Source organism: Mauremys reevesii, linkage group 12 (genome assembly GCF_016161935.1).
Source record: "Mauremys reevesii isolate NIE-2019 linkage group 12, ASM1616193v1, whole genome shotgun sequence".
Taxonomy (NCBI): domain Eukaryota; kingdom Metazoa; phylum Chordata; order Testudines; family Geoemydidae; genus Mauremys; species Mauremys reevesii.
This window is the reverse complement of record NC_052634.1, coordinates 3,049,934-3,066,628: the sequence shown is the minus strand read 5'-3', so window position 1 is coordinate 3,066,628 and position 16,695 is coordinate 3,049,934. Positions and strand designations below refer to the sequence as shown.

The window sequence follows — 16,695 nt, the reverse complement described above, 5'->3', positions numbered from 1 at the left end:
GGTGATAAGTAAACTCTTCAACCAGGTCCCTGCTGTGCTGCAGGTAGAGGAGAGCTCGCTGATTACCTTGATGCCACTTCCAGTTCACTGCATTGGTTTAAAATTTAACCCACTCAATACTGTACACACAGCTCCTTAACTCCCCTCCCTCAGCTGTAGTAGAGCAGAACATCAGAGGCAGCATGACATGACTCTGGACCCTTCCTTAAATCATTTTAGAAGACAAACGAATCTAGTGTATCCATGTAAATAGGCACAGACTCACCCGGCAGCACCTCCTGCTGGTCATCTGTGGGAATTAGCTTATCCAGCCTCTGGAGCACCCTCTGCAGGCTGGTGTCCTGCTAACGCTTGGCCCCCATGTCCCTTCCAGGACCCTGGTGCCCCTTTAATTGGGTGCTGCCCCCTGGCAGTACCCCCCCAATCTGGGGGTCTCCTCCCCAGAGGAACCCCACCCAGTATCTCCACTTTGACTCAGTCTTGGCTACTGCCTAGTCTCCATCTAGCCCCTGTTCATTGGGGCAGACTGCAGTATCGGCCACTCATCACAGGCAAAGGGGTTTGGACCTGCTGCCTCTGGCTACCTGTGGCCTGCCCCTGCAACCCAGTACCTAATAGGCCTTACCAGGCCTGCAACCTGGGGCTTTCTAGGCCGGAGCTCCCCAGCTCCCTTGGCCTTTCCCCAGATACCTGTTTACCCTCTCTGCAGCCAGGCCCTTCTCTCTGAATGCAGAGAGGGACTGTTGAGGTCCTGGCTCCCAGCCTCTTATATAGGACTAGCTGAGGCCTGATCAGGGTGTGGCCCAGCTGCAGCTGCTGCCCCAATCAGCCCAGCTTTCCCTGCCACAGCCCTCTCCCAGGGCTGTTTTAAGCCCTTCAGGGCAGGAGCAGGGTAAGCACCCCACTACAATCCTCTCAAATTGTTTTTGCAGAATAGAAAGGCCTCAGTAGCCAGCTTGGGCAGAGCAAGGAAAGGAGGTGTTTGAACTCCGTTATTTACTAGAGACAAAAACTCTTTAAAGCCATAATAAAGGTGAGGCACTAAACAGCCAGGAAAACCTAGAAGGATGTTGGTTTGTTGGATGATGGCTGGTTCCCAGAAGTCGAAGCCTTCTGCCAGAAAGTCACATGTGCGCACACCCCCTGCCCTCATGCTCTGGAATTCTGAGACTCCCTTGTTTTATTTAGATCATGAGTTCCTCAGGGCAGAAAGAATGCCTGATTCTGTGAGCCTCATGCAGGTGATTAAGGGCCTGCCTCCAGTGTGTTCCACATCCCCCTACCCTTGCCCATGCTTGATCCACAGAGGATAAATCTGATCTAGTTCACAGCTCAAGTCTTATTTTGCTCAAGCTGGAGAGGTTGGAGGTTTTGTGTTCAGTCCCCCAGTGATAACTGCTGTGCAGCGTCACTTGACCATGCCACGTAATGCATCATTACAGAGATAAAGGGAAAGGAACATCCAGATGTCAGTAAAATCCATGAAGGCTGCAGGCAACTGACCTATTAAATTTGAAAGTTTGTGATTTTTAACTATGAACACTCATCCATGGAACTCCCCAGTCTTATAACCTGGTTTTTTATTTTTAACAATAAAGAGATTCCCTTGAAGTTTCCCCAATGTAAACAGACAACATAAAAGAAACAGATGTTGATTCTGCAGTGCTAACAAGGAACACTGGTCTCACACAGGATAGCTGGGGCATGAAGGTGAGGAATTATTGCTCCATCAAGGGGAGTTTGAGGGGTAGGGGCTCATGTGTCTCTGGAGCTATGGTTATTCTACACATTCAGAGGTTGTAGAGAGCCTGGTTTTAATACCTCAGACTTGCCTCTAGCTGTAGCTAATTAATGTTGCAAAGAGAGGGAGGTGGCAAAGTCTGGAGGGAAAGGAGCAGGAATATAATGCTGTCATCACATCCTGCCCGCACAATTCAGGTTCACAGAAATGGAGAACAGCAGCATCTGTAGCAATATGAACTCAACTGGTAATAGGGAGCTTGTTTGCCAGGGTGACCTAAAGCTTCAGTTATTAGGCAAGGTATGGGTGAGAGACATGCACCCATCTGCCCACACACCTACATAAACAGCTTTACTGGTGAGAGACTGGCCAGTGCTGCAGTACATACAGTTGACCCAATAGATAGCAATGCAGATCCACTCCCCCACTGCAGCAAGGCAGCTTGGGTGCACATGTGTACAAGGTTTCAGGTGTGGTGTAGGTCTTCTCCATCTCGAACTGCTCTGGGGTACATAGCCAGATGGACACCCATGTAGATATACATGCATGTGCACACCCCCAACTCCCATAGTTGTGCACAGAGCAATCAGCCTTCAGTGGCAAGATTTGATTGCATCAGAGAAGCAGAGACAGATTTTAGTTTTGCTGAAATGGAGACAAGAATGGATAAATGTGGGCAAACGCTGCAAAGGAGAAGGAAACCTCTTTTCCGAACCCCACACTTTCCTGTCCACCTTCCTTTCTGACAACTGACTTCCTTTCCCACTGTTTATATGATAGTACTGTCTGGAGTTCCCAAGTGAGATCCAGGCCGCACTACTTGAGGTGCTGCACACAAACATAGCAAGAGTTGAGACAATCCCTGCCCTGACGAGCTTACAGTCTAAACCAAGGATTTTCACAGATGGGTAACTATGGCTCAGAGAGATTAAGTGGCTCAGGGTCACACCAGGAGCCTATGGCAGAATCAGGAGTTGAAACCAGTTCTCCACAATCCCAGTCCAATGCCTTAAAAATAAAACCATCCCTCCCACTGCATGCCTTGGAGTTCATTTCATTCCCAAAGCATTCCTGAAGGCCACTGCCTTTCTGCAGGATGCAGGGGGACGGCTTTCTGACAAAACCCCATCTGAGACTCAGACGTTTTCCTAGAACACTGCAAAATACACCAAGTACACCTGATTGCTCTGTACCAACCCCAATTGGCATTTGTACATTTGCTTAGAGTGCATTATCTGATCTGTCCCCCCGTCAGTCTGGGAAAGGAATCCTTGACTTCTGAGGTCACTGACTAACATCAGGCATGAGGGAGCCCGTGTAATTATTTTTGCAAAAGCAACTGCTTCTGAGCCCCCGCCACTGAGCACATGAGGGAGCCCCTGCTGGAGCCCAGAGCATGGACAACCAGTGGTCCACAATGTACAGTTCAACCTGTTCTAGATGTAATATCTCAGTGCCAAGCACTTCCCTCTCCTGCAGCCTGTTCCTGAGCTAAGCAACATCACTAATAAAAGCAGACAAGCAAGAGGGGAAATAAGCACTCACTGTGTTTATGTCTATTTCCTCTGACTGCAGGAGCTGGAACAGGAGATGCTTGGATGGCTGGGAGAGAGGAGCAGCATTGATGATGCTGTTAAAGCACAGTACTTGTCTCTTGCCCAGCCATCTTCTCCCTTATTCAGGTGTGAATACTCTTTATTGAGATTGGTGCTGGGGCTTGAAAGAAGAATACAAAAAGAAAAGGCCTACACCAGACAATGCATCAACTTAGGGACGCAGGAACTACCAGACTCCACTGACCGTGACCAGCACCAGCTGTTTCAGAGTAAGATGCAAGAAACACTATAACAGACATTCAAGACTACTGCCTTGTTTTAGTCAAGGGCAGCCTGACTATACCCAATGCCAGGTTAGGGCCCGTTTCTCAGGGCTTCATTTGTTATTTAAGCATAGAAATCAAAATACAGTGCAGCTACTCCCCTATTCTCCGACAGACTACCTGCGAGGTAGCCCACTACTCCATCACCTACCACAAGCACCACACTGTTTCCTGTAGCTCTCTCCACTCCAAAAGAGCCACTTGCTGGCTTTATAGTCATCACCTGACCATTTCCAGGCTGGGTCTGATCATCCCCCCTACCAGGCCCAACCACTTGTTCGTAAAGCCGCTCTCCCTCAGAACAGGGCTGGCTGCCCACACAGACCCACACTCCCTCAGCAGCTGGCTTACATCCTGAAGCATGAGAGTTTTACTTTAAGCAATTGGGGTAGGGCTGTCTTTTCACTGTTTGCTGGGCAGGGGGTGTCTAAACTTTAAAATAAAGCAATTGCCGTTGAGTGTCACTTCAATGAGCAGTTTTGTACCAGGATTAAATGTGTCCACTTTTAATAAAGGTAGATAAACAAGCTTTTGTTCCACACATTTCCTTTGTTAATGCCTTTTTGGGGGGGAAGGGAGTGCAGCTAACCCCCCCTTAGCCCCCAGTTGCCTGTATCCATGGTTTGTACCGCATCTAGTGCAAAGGGGCTCCTAGATTCTACTACAAACATACTGTGACCTTTGTATTGCAACATGGGACACTCATTAGTCATATCGAGGTCTAATTCTTTACTGAATTCTACTAAGCTCTTGGCCACAATGGTCATTTGTGTAACACCATATTGGGGAGAGACTTTCCCCCAATGTCTATGAATCACCATCAGTGGATATCCTGAAGCCATAGGAGTCATCAGTTTTCAATTTGAACCCTACCTGGTGTAGCTCAAGATGCTAACGTAATGTACCTGTGCCCTCTACCTGCTGCCATCAGAACTCCTCGGTTGGGTTCTAGGTCCCATCATACTAGGAGTCTTCATTTGTGCAAGTGGTGAGTTTGTGCTTCCAGAGTTGAGGGTATCTGGGTTTTTATCAGCACTGTCCTGATCTTTAGCCAATTCTGAGTGTCTGTGGTGAGACATGGTGACAGTTGTGAAGTCCTAGTTAGCCATAGATTAATTATAATACCCAGGTCTCCTTTGGAAATTTACTAAGCTATTTCACTTAGATTTCCTGCAGCAGCAGATTCCACAGATTAATTTATTGATATCAAATAATAGCCATGATAAACTTCAACACAGGTTCTGCATGAGAGAAGCAAACTGAATGCTTCATAATTTCCAAGATCTTCCTTCCTCCTTTGACAGAAGCCTGATATCCAATAATTAAAAAAGGGGAGTCCATCTGTCTGCAAAGATGAGGGCATAGACGCTTCAATGACAACGTATTTAAGGCTCTACTTAAGAAAAGAGACATTATTTCAGTTCCCATATTGCAGCCACAACCCGTGATGCACTATCAATTAAGAGCAGCCATAATTACAAACAGAAAACTGCAAACCTCAGAGCAGATAATGTGTTTCCATTAGATTAAGTAGTCATAGGAATCAAAAATAAAACCTATACTTCAGCTAATTAAACCCACTCACCATCTGATTAAGATGTGTTGTGATACCATGGAAAAGTACTGAGGAATTACTCTAAGTAAACCCAAGTGGATATTAATATTATATTCCCTGTCACAGGGAATAATTGATCTGCCTAAAGGTTAACCAAGATAATTACTGCAAGTTGACAAACTGTCAATACCAAAACTATTTGCTTTAGAGAGCAGCATTATGGACAGAGAATGGATTAAAAAATTGGCCCATTGTTACAGTCCCTGTAATCTCCCCTCTGCATGCGACTCCCACCCTGGTTCCGATGAAGCTGCACATTGGCTCTTCTGAAAAATCTGGTTTCTACTGAGATTTTCCCTTCTCTTAAAGAAAATTCTCTTCATTTGATTCCCTCCCCCCCCCCCCCAACAGAAAAAAACAGGAACTTTTCTTTTGTTAAAAGTGGGAGAGGGGAAAAATTCTGTTTCTCATTGCAAAACTAAAACTTGCAGGATATTTTGGAAGACTAAAGAAAAACATTCCAAGGGAAAAACAATTGGCATTTCACAGCCACTTCTGCCTTACAAATATTTGAAGGGCTAGTCAAACCTAAATACTAACCTAAATACCTTTTACAGTCTGGCCCTAGGTATTTGGGCTTCCTCAAACAGCCACTCATCATCTTGGTGCCATTGTCCTGACATGACTACTATAATACTGCTGGTACTACATGCTGCAGAGAGATGGTTAGGGACACTAAGTATTGCATCCTGAATTTGGCAATTGGCTGAAATCTCAAAATCTAGTGGCTCATATCTTCACCCTGCCATCTAGTCTTTAGCCAGGAAGAACTCCGATTCACTTCAACAGGAATTGTGCCCAAAGGCTGAGACCATGATATGGTTATTCATGATGACTAACAACTTGCTTCTCAAGCAGCACAGCTGAGTACAAGGGGACTAATTTGTCCAGTACAGCACTGTTCATGATGAGACAAGTTGGAGTCTTATCTGAACCTACAAAGAAACAGCTGCTGCCCCTGACAGGGCCAGATTGTCATTCCAATACTCTGAACAGAACTTTACAGAAACTGTAGCACTGCTTAGGCCAATGAAACCTTGTCTAGCATGATGCTATTCCCTGAACCAGGTGTTTCCAAATCACCCTTGGTTTGGAGGATGCCTGTTGATACCAAGAGAAGGTGTTTGGAGGAGTATCCCTCTTGAAATGAGGCTACTCAGGCAAGCACTCAGAATTATGAATTGTATATCAGTATTAATATTCTCCAGTATCTGCTTCAGAGCCATGTTTCCATGCAAGTTGCTGCCACCAATCTCCTTTGCTGGACAACTCATGAAAAATGAAGACAGAGGGACACAGACAGAATTAAAGCCAGTTCACTTTGCAGTCATGGTATGTTTTTTCCCCATTATTTACTCAAGTCTGTCTCTGAGTTTTGGGTTCCAGGTTTGGTTGTTACTGTGGAAACCAGCCTAATACTAGTATATAAAAAGAATGAGCTCATTAATTAAAGAAATTAAAATTTGAGCTGGAACCTTGGGGAACAAAACGTGATAGGTTGTTCTCTATTTAGCTTCTTGTGTATTTAGTATTCTCAGTTCAAATATTCCATACAAAAGTAGCAGGAAACTAAACATAGGATGCGTAGTTTGTCAGACTCTCCTGCACTTTACAACACCAGGGAGTACTGCAGCATGACAGCTCTTTCTAATCACCACTAATTAGACAAATGCAACTAACATGCTTCCCCCCCCCCCCCCAGATACAACTAGATCAGCAAACAGTTCTCAGGGACACCAGACAGATTCAAAGTGAATATCATGCAAGTTTGTCACAGGCTACTGAAAGGATGGAATGTGCTGAACTCTCCTGGTATCCATAGGTATCAACTGCAAAAAGTGATTGATCAGGTGAATTTGCCTGTGCTTGGACCACAAGAGTGCCTGGGCTGCTCCAGACTCAAGATGAGGGTTGGGAATCCCCTTCTTTCTCTGCCCAGGTTAAGCATGCTCCACTGGGAACATTTGTCTTGTAGTTTGGGGAAGGTGTCATCATAGCAAGGGTGGGCAGACAGCTGTCCAGCATCTGATTCTCTGTAGAAATGCAACCCCTCCAAGGCAGCAGCCAGCTAGACATTCCAACGGGTCACTACTATGCCTCCCTTTGTCCCTACATCCTGTGGTTGAACCTTTCACCCTCTCACCACAGCTATTTCATCTCTGTTCTCCATCTATTGAGACCCCATTGGCCCTGGTGCCCAAGGAAATTCTTGTATACCAGATTCATTAGTGTCTCATTTCACAGGCTAGAAACCCACAGGATGCCGTTCCTGGCCTTTCATTTGCTGAAAGGGTTATTTGCCTCAACTCATAACACACTTGAACAACATGCCCTTAGTTTTTATGGGTGTTTTTGACAACCTCTATAAGGTTTTATTGTCAGGTTTTCCAAAATATATTTTGCAGTTTCATGAACATGGTCATTGAACCAGAGGCTGGGAGATGGATTTCCATTTGCTTTTCTCCCACTGCACTCAGTCCTCCTAACGACACAAGCTAACCAGCATCAAGCCACAGGAGCAGCTCCTGAAGTGTCCATCCCTGGCTCATGATATGTTGAGCTACAGGATGGTACCATTTTCTCCAGCACAGGAGTCATGCATCTCCTTTCCAAATTGGGGGGGGTGTGTGAAATGGACAGTAGCCATGGAGACATGAGCATGATGCAATTTCACCTGCTGTGTTGTATCTTGGACAAAAATGGATGGGAATTTAGGCCGATTTAGCAAAATCCCTTAAAGACCTTGCTCAAGTCCTGTTGACTTAGGTTCACATTTTGGAATGTTATTTAGGCAGTGCTGGGCTCACTGTTGCAACAGCTAACTGATTAGCCTAATGCATTTTCAAAAGTGATTTAGGCACTTAGGAGCCTTAATCCCCGAGACTTTGGCTCGTAAGTGTCAAAATCCCTTTTGAAAATGAGACATAGGTTCCTGAGTCAGCTACGCATTACAACACTGAGTGCAGCAATGCCTAAATACCTTTACAAATCCAGGCCTTAGAGACTGTTTGTATTTTCTTTTAGACTGGTTCTTTGCACCTGAGACATTCACTGTGACACATGAGGAATCGGTGCATACAACACGAAATCTGGTTGATATTACAACATTATGCAGTTGTTGCCATGAAAACTGCAGTTTCCTGAACTCCTCTGTCTCTTGTGTATCCACCATTGCCAATGCATGTACTTCCTAGACCAGTGATAACAGCCAATCATTAAGGACTATCAGCACCAGACTAGGTCTTACCTGGGGAGAAGAGTAACTGCCTCCTAGGGGAAACCAGTTCTCTTCAATTTTCCACAAGGGGCTAGAGGTTTGTAGAATAGAAAGTTATCAGGCAAGACACAGGACAAAAGCAGCAGATTATAAAAGTACTCAGAAGGGGAAGGTTCAGGGAGAAAGACACAGGAAGTTTGGACAGCAGCGGGGGAAGAGGATTGACTGGCCAAGGTCAGAGGAAACTAGCTGGAGGGAGAAGGATCTACATTTCAGAACCAAGATACAGACTAACAGGAGGATGCTGGACAGTGAGAGACATCCAGGACCCCAGCCCAAGAAGTGCCCTGGAGTGGTGAGCAAACTGAGGCAGGGAAATGTGTAGGGTTTTACTGGTTTTGTAAAAATCTTTGCTAGCACAAACAATATACAGACAGAGCAATGCTGCATTTGAGTTCTGTGCAAAGTTGGTGTTATGTGCTATGCCTGTGCCCAAGAGAGTTAAACTGTAACCCACATGGCTCACATCTGTGGGGGATTCTGGAAGAGGGTGTTTGATCCATCTACAGGGGGCTGGAGAGAGTCAGCACTGGTTCCAGGGGGCTGAGCAATGGGCCATGTGGTCGAAACGCTCAGGAAGGGTGCAGATAGAGGAACTGCACCCGAAGGGTATGCCTAGGGAACCAAGAGAGGGTCTAGTCAGACCCTGGAAGCTTAACACACATGGGATCCAGTGAGGAGATTCCCCCAGTCTTGAGAGTGGCCAAGAGGGGGCACTTGACTGGACCTCTGACACTCATGAACCCTTTGAGTGGGCACTGAAGTTTCCTTGAGTGTAAGATTGCCTTCTTTTCGACTGACTTGTATCATTTGGGCCCAGCCCTCGCTTTCTCAGTGAATTCTAGTTCTTAAATCCCTTCCCCTTGGCACTGCTCCCCCCAGGACGAGCGCCATTTCCCAGCCCTGAGAGCTGCATGCCATTCTGTGCTTTGCTACAGGGAGGGAGCACTCCTCCATCCCCCACTGCACCAAAAGGGGGAGACACTAAAAGCACCCCCCCGTTTGGCAGCCCTGGGCTCCTTGCATAGCACACCCAGAGCAGACATGCCTTTTTCTGGAGGAGAAGGCTGCCAGTTTCTCTTCCTCCGCTAAGCAGCCAACACTTTTTTAATTGAATAATTTAAACATTATTGATTTTTTTCCTGCTGAGTGGAAATGAAGCCTCAACCTCAGGCAGATCAGAAATGATTAAAAAGTAGCCTCTACCCAGAACACTATAGATCCGATCCTTCGCCTGCGTGGAAGGAGAAGTTAGGGTAGTGCACTGAATATGGTCAAGGGCTGGAGAGGACGCAGAAGCCATTGTAACTTATTTCCCAGGAGCTGCATTTCCTGCAGCTCTGGGTCTCATCACTAGACCTCCCTTACCTCATCTGTGCAAATGGGGCTTCTGAGTCATTTGTTAGTGTTTGTATGAGCAGTCGGGGATTCGTGAATGGGATAGCTGATGGAGCCAGGCTAACATCCCCACACAGAGAGATCAGGACATGAGGGGAGGCTTATCAGTCCTTCAGCTTGCCAGAGCGCACACTGGCTGGAGACCGCAACCTCAGCTAATGTGGACAATTGCCTCGTGCAAACACAAAAACAAAACACTTTTCTAGGAGCGGCAGACAAGCTAAGACCCTGACATGGCCCACCTTGGCTCAACTATCCCAGCAGGAGGCAGCAAGGGGGGGAATGGGACCAAAAGGCTCTTCCACCCACCTTATGAGGGTTATTGCTAATAAAGAACAGTGCAAAAGGAGCCACCCACATCAATAGATGCTAGTCATGCACCTTAGTGTGCTACTGGAAAGTAGCTCAGACGCTATGGTGATGCACACATGGCAAGACATGAACACATTATTTGCATTATGGTAGCAGGCAGTGTGCTAAGTGTTGTCCAAAAGTGTCAGAAGCCACCCATCTTGCACTGAAGAACTCAAAATATAAAGTAGGTTACCTTTCTCCCAGTCTACATTTGTAACAATCAACTATCCTCTGTTGCTCCTTGTCCTAGCTGTCTGACTTGACTAATTTCTTACAGCATCACAGTGGAAGTGGGTCTTGAGGGATTTGAAAGAAAAAAGGGTGTTGAAGTGTTTTGCACATGCCTGCATAGATCATGCTGCAGACTACACATTGTGTCTGAATAAATGTCCCCTTGAAAGTAAAGGCTCATCTATATCAGGCATTTTTACATCAATGACATTATGCCAGTGCAAAACCTGAGCACAGATGTGGCTTGAAATGGGGCTAAGATGCAACAGACCCCGGCTTTACACTGGGAGCTTGCATCAGTCTAGTTATTCTGTGCAAGAATCTCTCATGAACCCTCAGAACGAGCCTGCCATTTTTCCTTTCACCGAGGTAAGCCAGGCTTCAAACCCATGGCCCACCCATAGAGGCAGAAAGGCAGCAGCCTAGCTCCCAGGGCCACTGAGGGCTCAGCAAAGCTTATCCTTCTACAAGGAAAGATGAGCCAGGTTATAAGAAACGCTGCCAAAGAAGTGATGAACACAGCAGTGCCAGGAGTATAAATTTAAGGTGCACTTTAATAGTTTCGCTATTGATCTGAGGTTGGTAATTCCACTTCTGACATTGGACACAGCATAGCAGAAGCAAAAAGGGAGCTAGCATGTTGTACTTGAGGGGTTGGTTGTTGAAGGCAAAGGATTGTTTGAATTACAGTAGCACCTAGCAGTCCCAGTCATGGACACAGGACCCCATTGGGTTTGGTGCAATAAAAACCCCAGTCCTTGTCCAAGGAATTTATAATCTACTCATTGCTATGGCCCCTTTGATACCATGGCAGCTGGATGGAATTCAGGCTGTTGTACAGCTTTGGATGCCCTGGGTGCTGTTCATGAGAACTATGACTGTGCCTTGTGTGAACCCAACAGAAATCATACACAAAACATCTGGCAAGTCATGCTGTGTGAGTGAGTTGCACCTCCTGAGCAACATTTAAAGTAATAGTTTTCCAAACTAGAGCAAAACTGCATGAACTTAAACTCAAAGCCTGGTCCATAGTCACCAAAACATTTGTGAACCTTCCTGTGAATTTCAGGCCAATGACCCCATTTCAAGTGGAAGAAATTTGACCCTCTGTCTCACAAAACAAGGTCAGAACTTGGTGATTTCAAGTGAATTTCGTTTTAAATTTTCCAGTGCATCCAAACACCCTAAACACAGCAAATACCAGATATAAGGATGTGTATGTCAGTATATCATTAATGAAACCTCAGAGCAGCTGAGAAATTAGATGGAATGCAACCACAAAGGAAGAATGAAAGATAAAGGAAGGACACCATTATTAAGATAAAGTTAACCAACAAAAGGAAGGTAATACTTGGGAATTCTTATAGGATTGCTATTTTCAAAGCACTGCATAGACCTTAACTAGTAATTAGTCACATTGTTATTAACTGGGCCCATTTTACAGATGGAGGAATGAAGGTAGTGGTAAAGTGACTTGCCCCATTCCACATGAAGTGTTGGTAGGAGAGCTGGGATTAGAACTTGGGTCCCTCATGATTCCCAGTCCTGTGCACAAACCACAAGGTAACACTGGAAAGAGACAGCCTGAGTCCTCCAGAGCAGTGGCTCTCAACCTTTCCAGGCTACTGCACCCCTTTCAGGAGTCTGATTTGTCTTGGATACCCCCAAGTTTCACCTCACTTATAAAAAGGTGCTTACAAAATCGAACATACAAAAGCAACACAGCACACTATTACTGAAAATGTCCTGACTTTCTCATTGTTACCATACAATTATAAATCAATTGGAATATAAATATTGTACTTGTATTTTAGTGTATAGTGTAGAGCAGTATAAACAAGTCTGTCTATGAAATTTTAGTTTGTACTGACTCTGCTAGTGCTTGTTATGTAGCCTGTTGTAAAACTAGGCAAATATCGAGATGAGTTGATATACCCCTGGAAGACCTTTGTGTACCCCCAACAGCACACACACCCCTGGCTGAGAACCACTGCTACAGAGCACTCCCCTCCTCACCCATCTTCTTCCTATCTCTTTTCAAAGCACTAGATGCACTTGGAAACAAATTATAGTTAAGACCAGAAGAGTCATCTCTTGTTTAGCAGCCACTGGCAAATTTAACGTAGTTCTGTAGGCTGTTTTGGGGGGACTGCAAGTGTTCTTCATTAAACACCCAAAGTAACTGCAGTTAAGCCATTCATTTGTCGCATACTCCTTTAAAAATACAAATCAAAGGCAGAACAACTGGAGTATTTCTCATCTGGAATTCGGATCAACTCCCATGTTTCAACACTGGATCATCTGGGCTTCTGCCCATCCCACAATCTGTTTAGTGGAAGGTGGTGCATAAGGGGAACAATGTGAGAACAAAGAGCACAAGTTAGGAACTCAGTTGCCCACTAACTGGATTTTCTATGGTGCCAAATGCAAAAGGGAATGGGTCTCTTTCTGTGCTAGTCACTACACTGGATATATAGCCTGGAGGTTGCTGGCCCACAGCTTCTATTGACTCCAATGACCTTGCAGTTTGATCACATGCACCAGCAGGGAGCTCCTAGGCACCTTGGAAGGAGGTGAAGAGACACAGTGACAGGGATGGGTTGTGAGCATAAAAGTCAACCTTAGGAGGGAAGAAGTGACAGGAGAAGGAACTGTTGAGATGGGAGGTGGTGCTGGGCAGCCTTCAGGCCTGATTTGGGGTGAAGAACAGCCTCCAGATGCAGTAGTAGCAAACCACACATTGTGGAACTGAAGTGTCTGGCAGTGGCTGTTCTGGGCTCCAAACCTGTCCTGTAACTCACTCCCTCCCCAAGGAGGAGGGTGCACTGGGTGCCTTGGAGGGTGACAAGCTAGGCTCAACCCTACATGGCTAAAGCAGAAACTCCTGCTGGATGGGCAGCTTGGGGAGAGCAGCAGAGGGGAGGACGGTCTCCTTGCCTGTAGGAAGGTCACAGAACAGGAAGTGAGGTGGTGATAGCAAATGACAATGCTACATTCACTGGGAGTCCCTCACTGGCCAGGTACTGTTATCCCTGGTCATTTACAGAGCACTAGGAGCACTTCACCAACAGAGGAAGATACTAATCCCTGCCCAGAGGAGGGTTCAGCTGGGCAACCCACATTGGCTGATATTTGGTGTGAAGCTCAGGATCACCAAAAGCCCTGATGTGCCAGGCATCAGATACTGATTAGATTGCACAGGGCTCTTGGCTGCAGTCTGCCAGACACCCCTCTTGTGTAACAATAATAAAGCATTTGCACTTTCACAACAATTTTCACCAGACAACTTTTAACACTTCAGAGGTGTTGTGAGCCTTCTGCTTCTGAAGTATTTTACTGGCCCCATTATATGGAAGAGAACACTGAGGCCCAGAAAGGTGAAGTAATTTGCCCAAAATAATGCAGTCAGTGAGAGCTAAGAATCTAGTTCTGAACCATGGCCTGTCAGCTCTAGCTCTTAGTTCAAACTTCTCCACCCAAGATAGGAATAGAATCAGTAAACCCAACCCCTGGTCCCCTGTGGTAGTCCCTAGACCACACTCACCTCCCCAGGACCCAAATCCCACAAGTCCTGGCTCCCAGTGCCCTTCTCTAGCCACTAAACCACACTCTTTACTGAGCTCATCTTTTGACGAGACACAAACAGTTGATGATTTAAGGTTATGGGAAGTGAGTAGCACAGGCAGCAAGGGCAATGATCAGAGGAAAGTGCTGCACAATAGGTTATTCTTTGCTTGAACCACAGTGTTGGTTAATTGCCAGACTTCGGACCTGGAGACAGCAGCTGCCACTGGATAATCTTACTGTACAACCTACCTGGCACTGAGAAAACGAAGCAGAGCAGCAGAGTGCTAGCAGCACATGCAAGTTGCTTATGCCCTGTAAAATGAAGCCATATTTGCCTTTCAAGGGCTGGGGTGGGGGCAAAGTGAAAGATGAATGGGCAGAGGAAAGCAGAAAAGAGGCAATAGAGCAGGTGAGAAGACAAATGATGAAGGAACAGGAAACAGGAGAGGAGGATTCCTGCTAGTACCTCCCTGTACCAGTCACATCTTAGCAAGTGCCTCCCACTGGACTGTGAGGGGATAGAGTATCCGCAGCCCCTGGTTTGGGACACCTCATTGAAGAGCCTTGTCATCATTCTTCAAGATTAATTTTTTTTAAATTGCAAAATCTTACAGAGCTATTAACCTCAAAAGAGGCTTAACATATGGCAGAGTGAGTCTCCCTCTTATCCTAATTATAAGGCTTGCAGTAATGGGGCTGTCTTTAAAGTTACAGCTGCTGTGCTTTTGGCTTTTCACTAACATTACATCCTATTAAAGAACTACATTAAATGCATGCAAATTGCCAGAACACACAGTGCTTCAGACCAATGAGGAGATGCATTTAAGCAATAGCAGAAAATGTCCCAGGGTCAGGCTCACCCTACAGAGAACACTGTATGATCCATCAATCAAACTCCACTCATTAATTAACTAATTCATTAAATAACTTTATATATGAAAGCTCATCAAGGTGGAATATTGTGTTGACATCAGTGTCCTGTCTGCACTTAGCAGTACCATATCTCCCTTTCCAAGCAGGCTCCTGAGTAAGGCAGAGCCAGGGTGAGCATGCACATTTCCACTGGTGCAAGGCATCCCAACCCACCTGCCAGGGTCATTTCAAAACCTACCCTTCCTTTCTAGTCAGGCAGCAACTTCTTAGCCCAGCAGGTGCAAGCTTTGCTGCAGAGCAGAACTCAGTAGGCAGGTCCCCTTAGCTGATTGGTTCTCTCCAATGAGAGGAAAATGCTTTGTAACCAGTCTGGAGTAACTTGTAAAAGGGAATTACATTTGCTGGGTGATTTCAAGGGGCTCATGGAGGGGACTCCCTACTAAGGCACAAAAAGAGTAAAACTAAATAGAGTCCTTCTCTAATCCAGCCAAAGAGAAGCCAAAAAACTCCCAATCCTAAAGTGCTTCCCCTTTCAAAAGGGGCTTCTGTCTCCCAGCCCTGCTAACTCAAAGCAGACCCCAGTTCTCACTGGCTGTGTCCCCCATTCTTAGAGACATACCTTACACCTCCACAGGCCCCAGATCTGCTGTTCCATTGCTCCAGCTTTAATTCACACCTGCTTGGGGAAGAAGGGGGCAAAATACAAAAGCAGAATGTCTAAGACTTACCAGAGCAATGAAGGCTGGGGTACTTGCTATGGGAGGATCCCTAGAATTAGTGGAATCAGGCAGACTCTGAAGCAACAGTTCACGTTGTAGGGGAGCTTCAAGCTTCCAACCACATCTCCTTTCCAAGTCTCTGCTGTGCCCCACCCATTATATAACTTCACTCCCACTCAGCCCTCCTGGGCTGCAGCTGCCACAGCTGAGAGCACTTAGCCAAGATTGCAAACATGAGGGGGTGGGGAAAGCACCGCCCTGTCCCACATTAACAATAATACTTGCCCTTAGAGGGGGCTGAGCTGTGCAAGGGATTAATGCATTAGTCTTTCTGCTTTGGACAGCTGTGCTCAAAGTTGAGTCACAAGTGAAAGGAGTTTAATGGGACTCAGGCCTCTTTTTTTTATTTTTTCCACATCCAATCTTGGGATAGTAGCAAGGGTCTGGCTGTAGGTCCTTTGCAGAGCAGAGGACAGGATTGGGAAAGTAGGGGGTGCTGCATGTCAGGTTGGAGGTGCACAGGCTGGGTGGGAGGGGAGGTCAGGACTCAGGAGACACAGGGCAGGAATAAGATGGATTGGCAGAGGTGGGGCCTGGAATAGCAGAGGTGCAGTACTGCACCAGGTTCATGAATGGCAGTTTCCCACCCTATGTCTGCTCCATTCACCCCCAATAGCTGGTTACTTTCATAAACTTCAGAGTTGCCCAGATTAAACTGATAAGAACAGGTTTAAAAATTTTAACAATATGGTTGGAAACTCTGAATCCAGCAGCTACTAGGAAAATATTAGTAGCCCTCCTTCCCGGTATCCATAATGTGCTCTGCCTCAGTCTCTCTCTCACACTCACTCATGTGTCCTATGATACTGGGGTATCCCTCAAGCTCACTCTTCGCTCCACTGAGGCCAGGCCTTGATATGTTCCCTCCCTGCCATGCTGTGCTAATGTTGCTTAATGGTAACCTCTGAATCAATTTGTGCTCCCCGAAGAAAATCCCTCCTGGCTTCAGTGGTGCAGGCTGTAATACAGAAAATGGCTCTA

At 46.1% G+C, this 16,695-nt stretch overlaps 1 long non-coding RNA gene across 1 annotated transcript in view; it reads right to left on the bottom strand.

Annotated features, from left to right (window-relative positions):
* The window catches only part of LOC120375678, a 55,607-nt gene extending 39,830 nt beyond the window's left edge, over nt 1–15,777 (bottom strand). The window contains exon 1 of the long non-coding RNA XR_005586681.1: nt 15,664–15,777. This is a non-coding gene — a long non-coding RNA (uncharacterized LOC120375678). The remainder of the gene's footprint in view (nt 1–15,663) is intronic.
* Between the last annotated feature and the right edge of the window lie 918 nt (nt 15,778–16,695).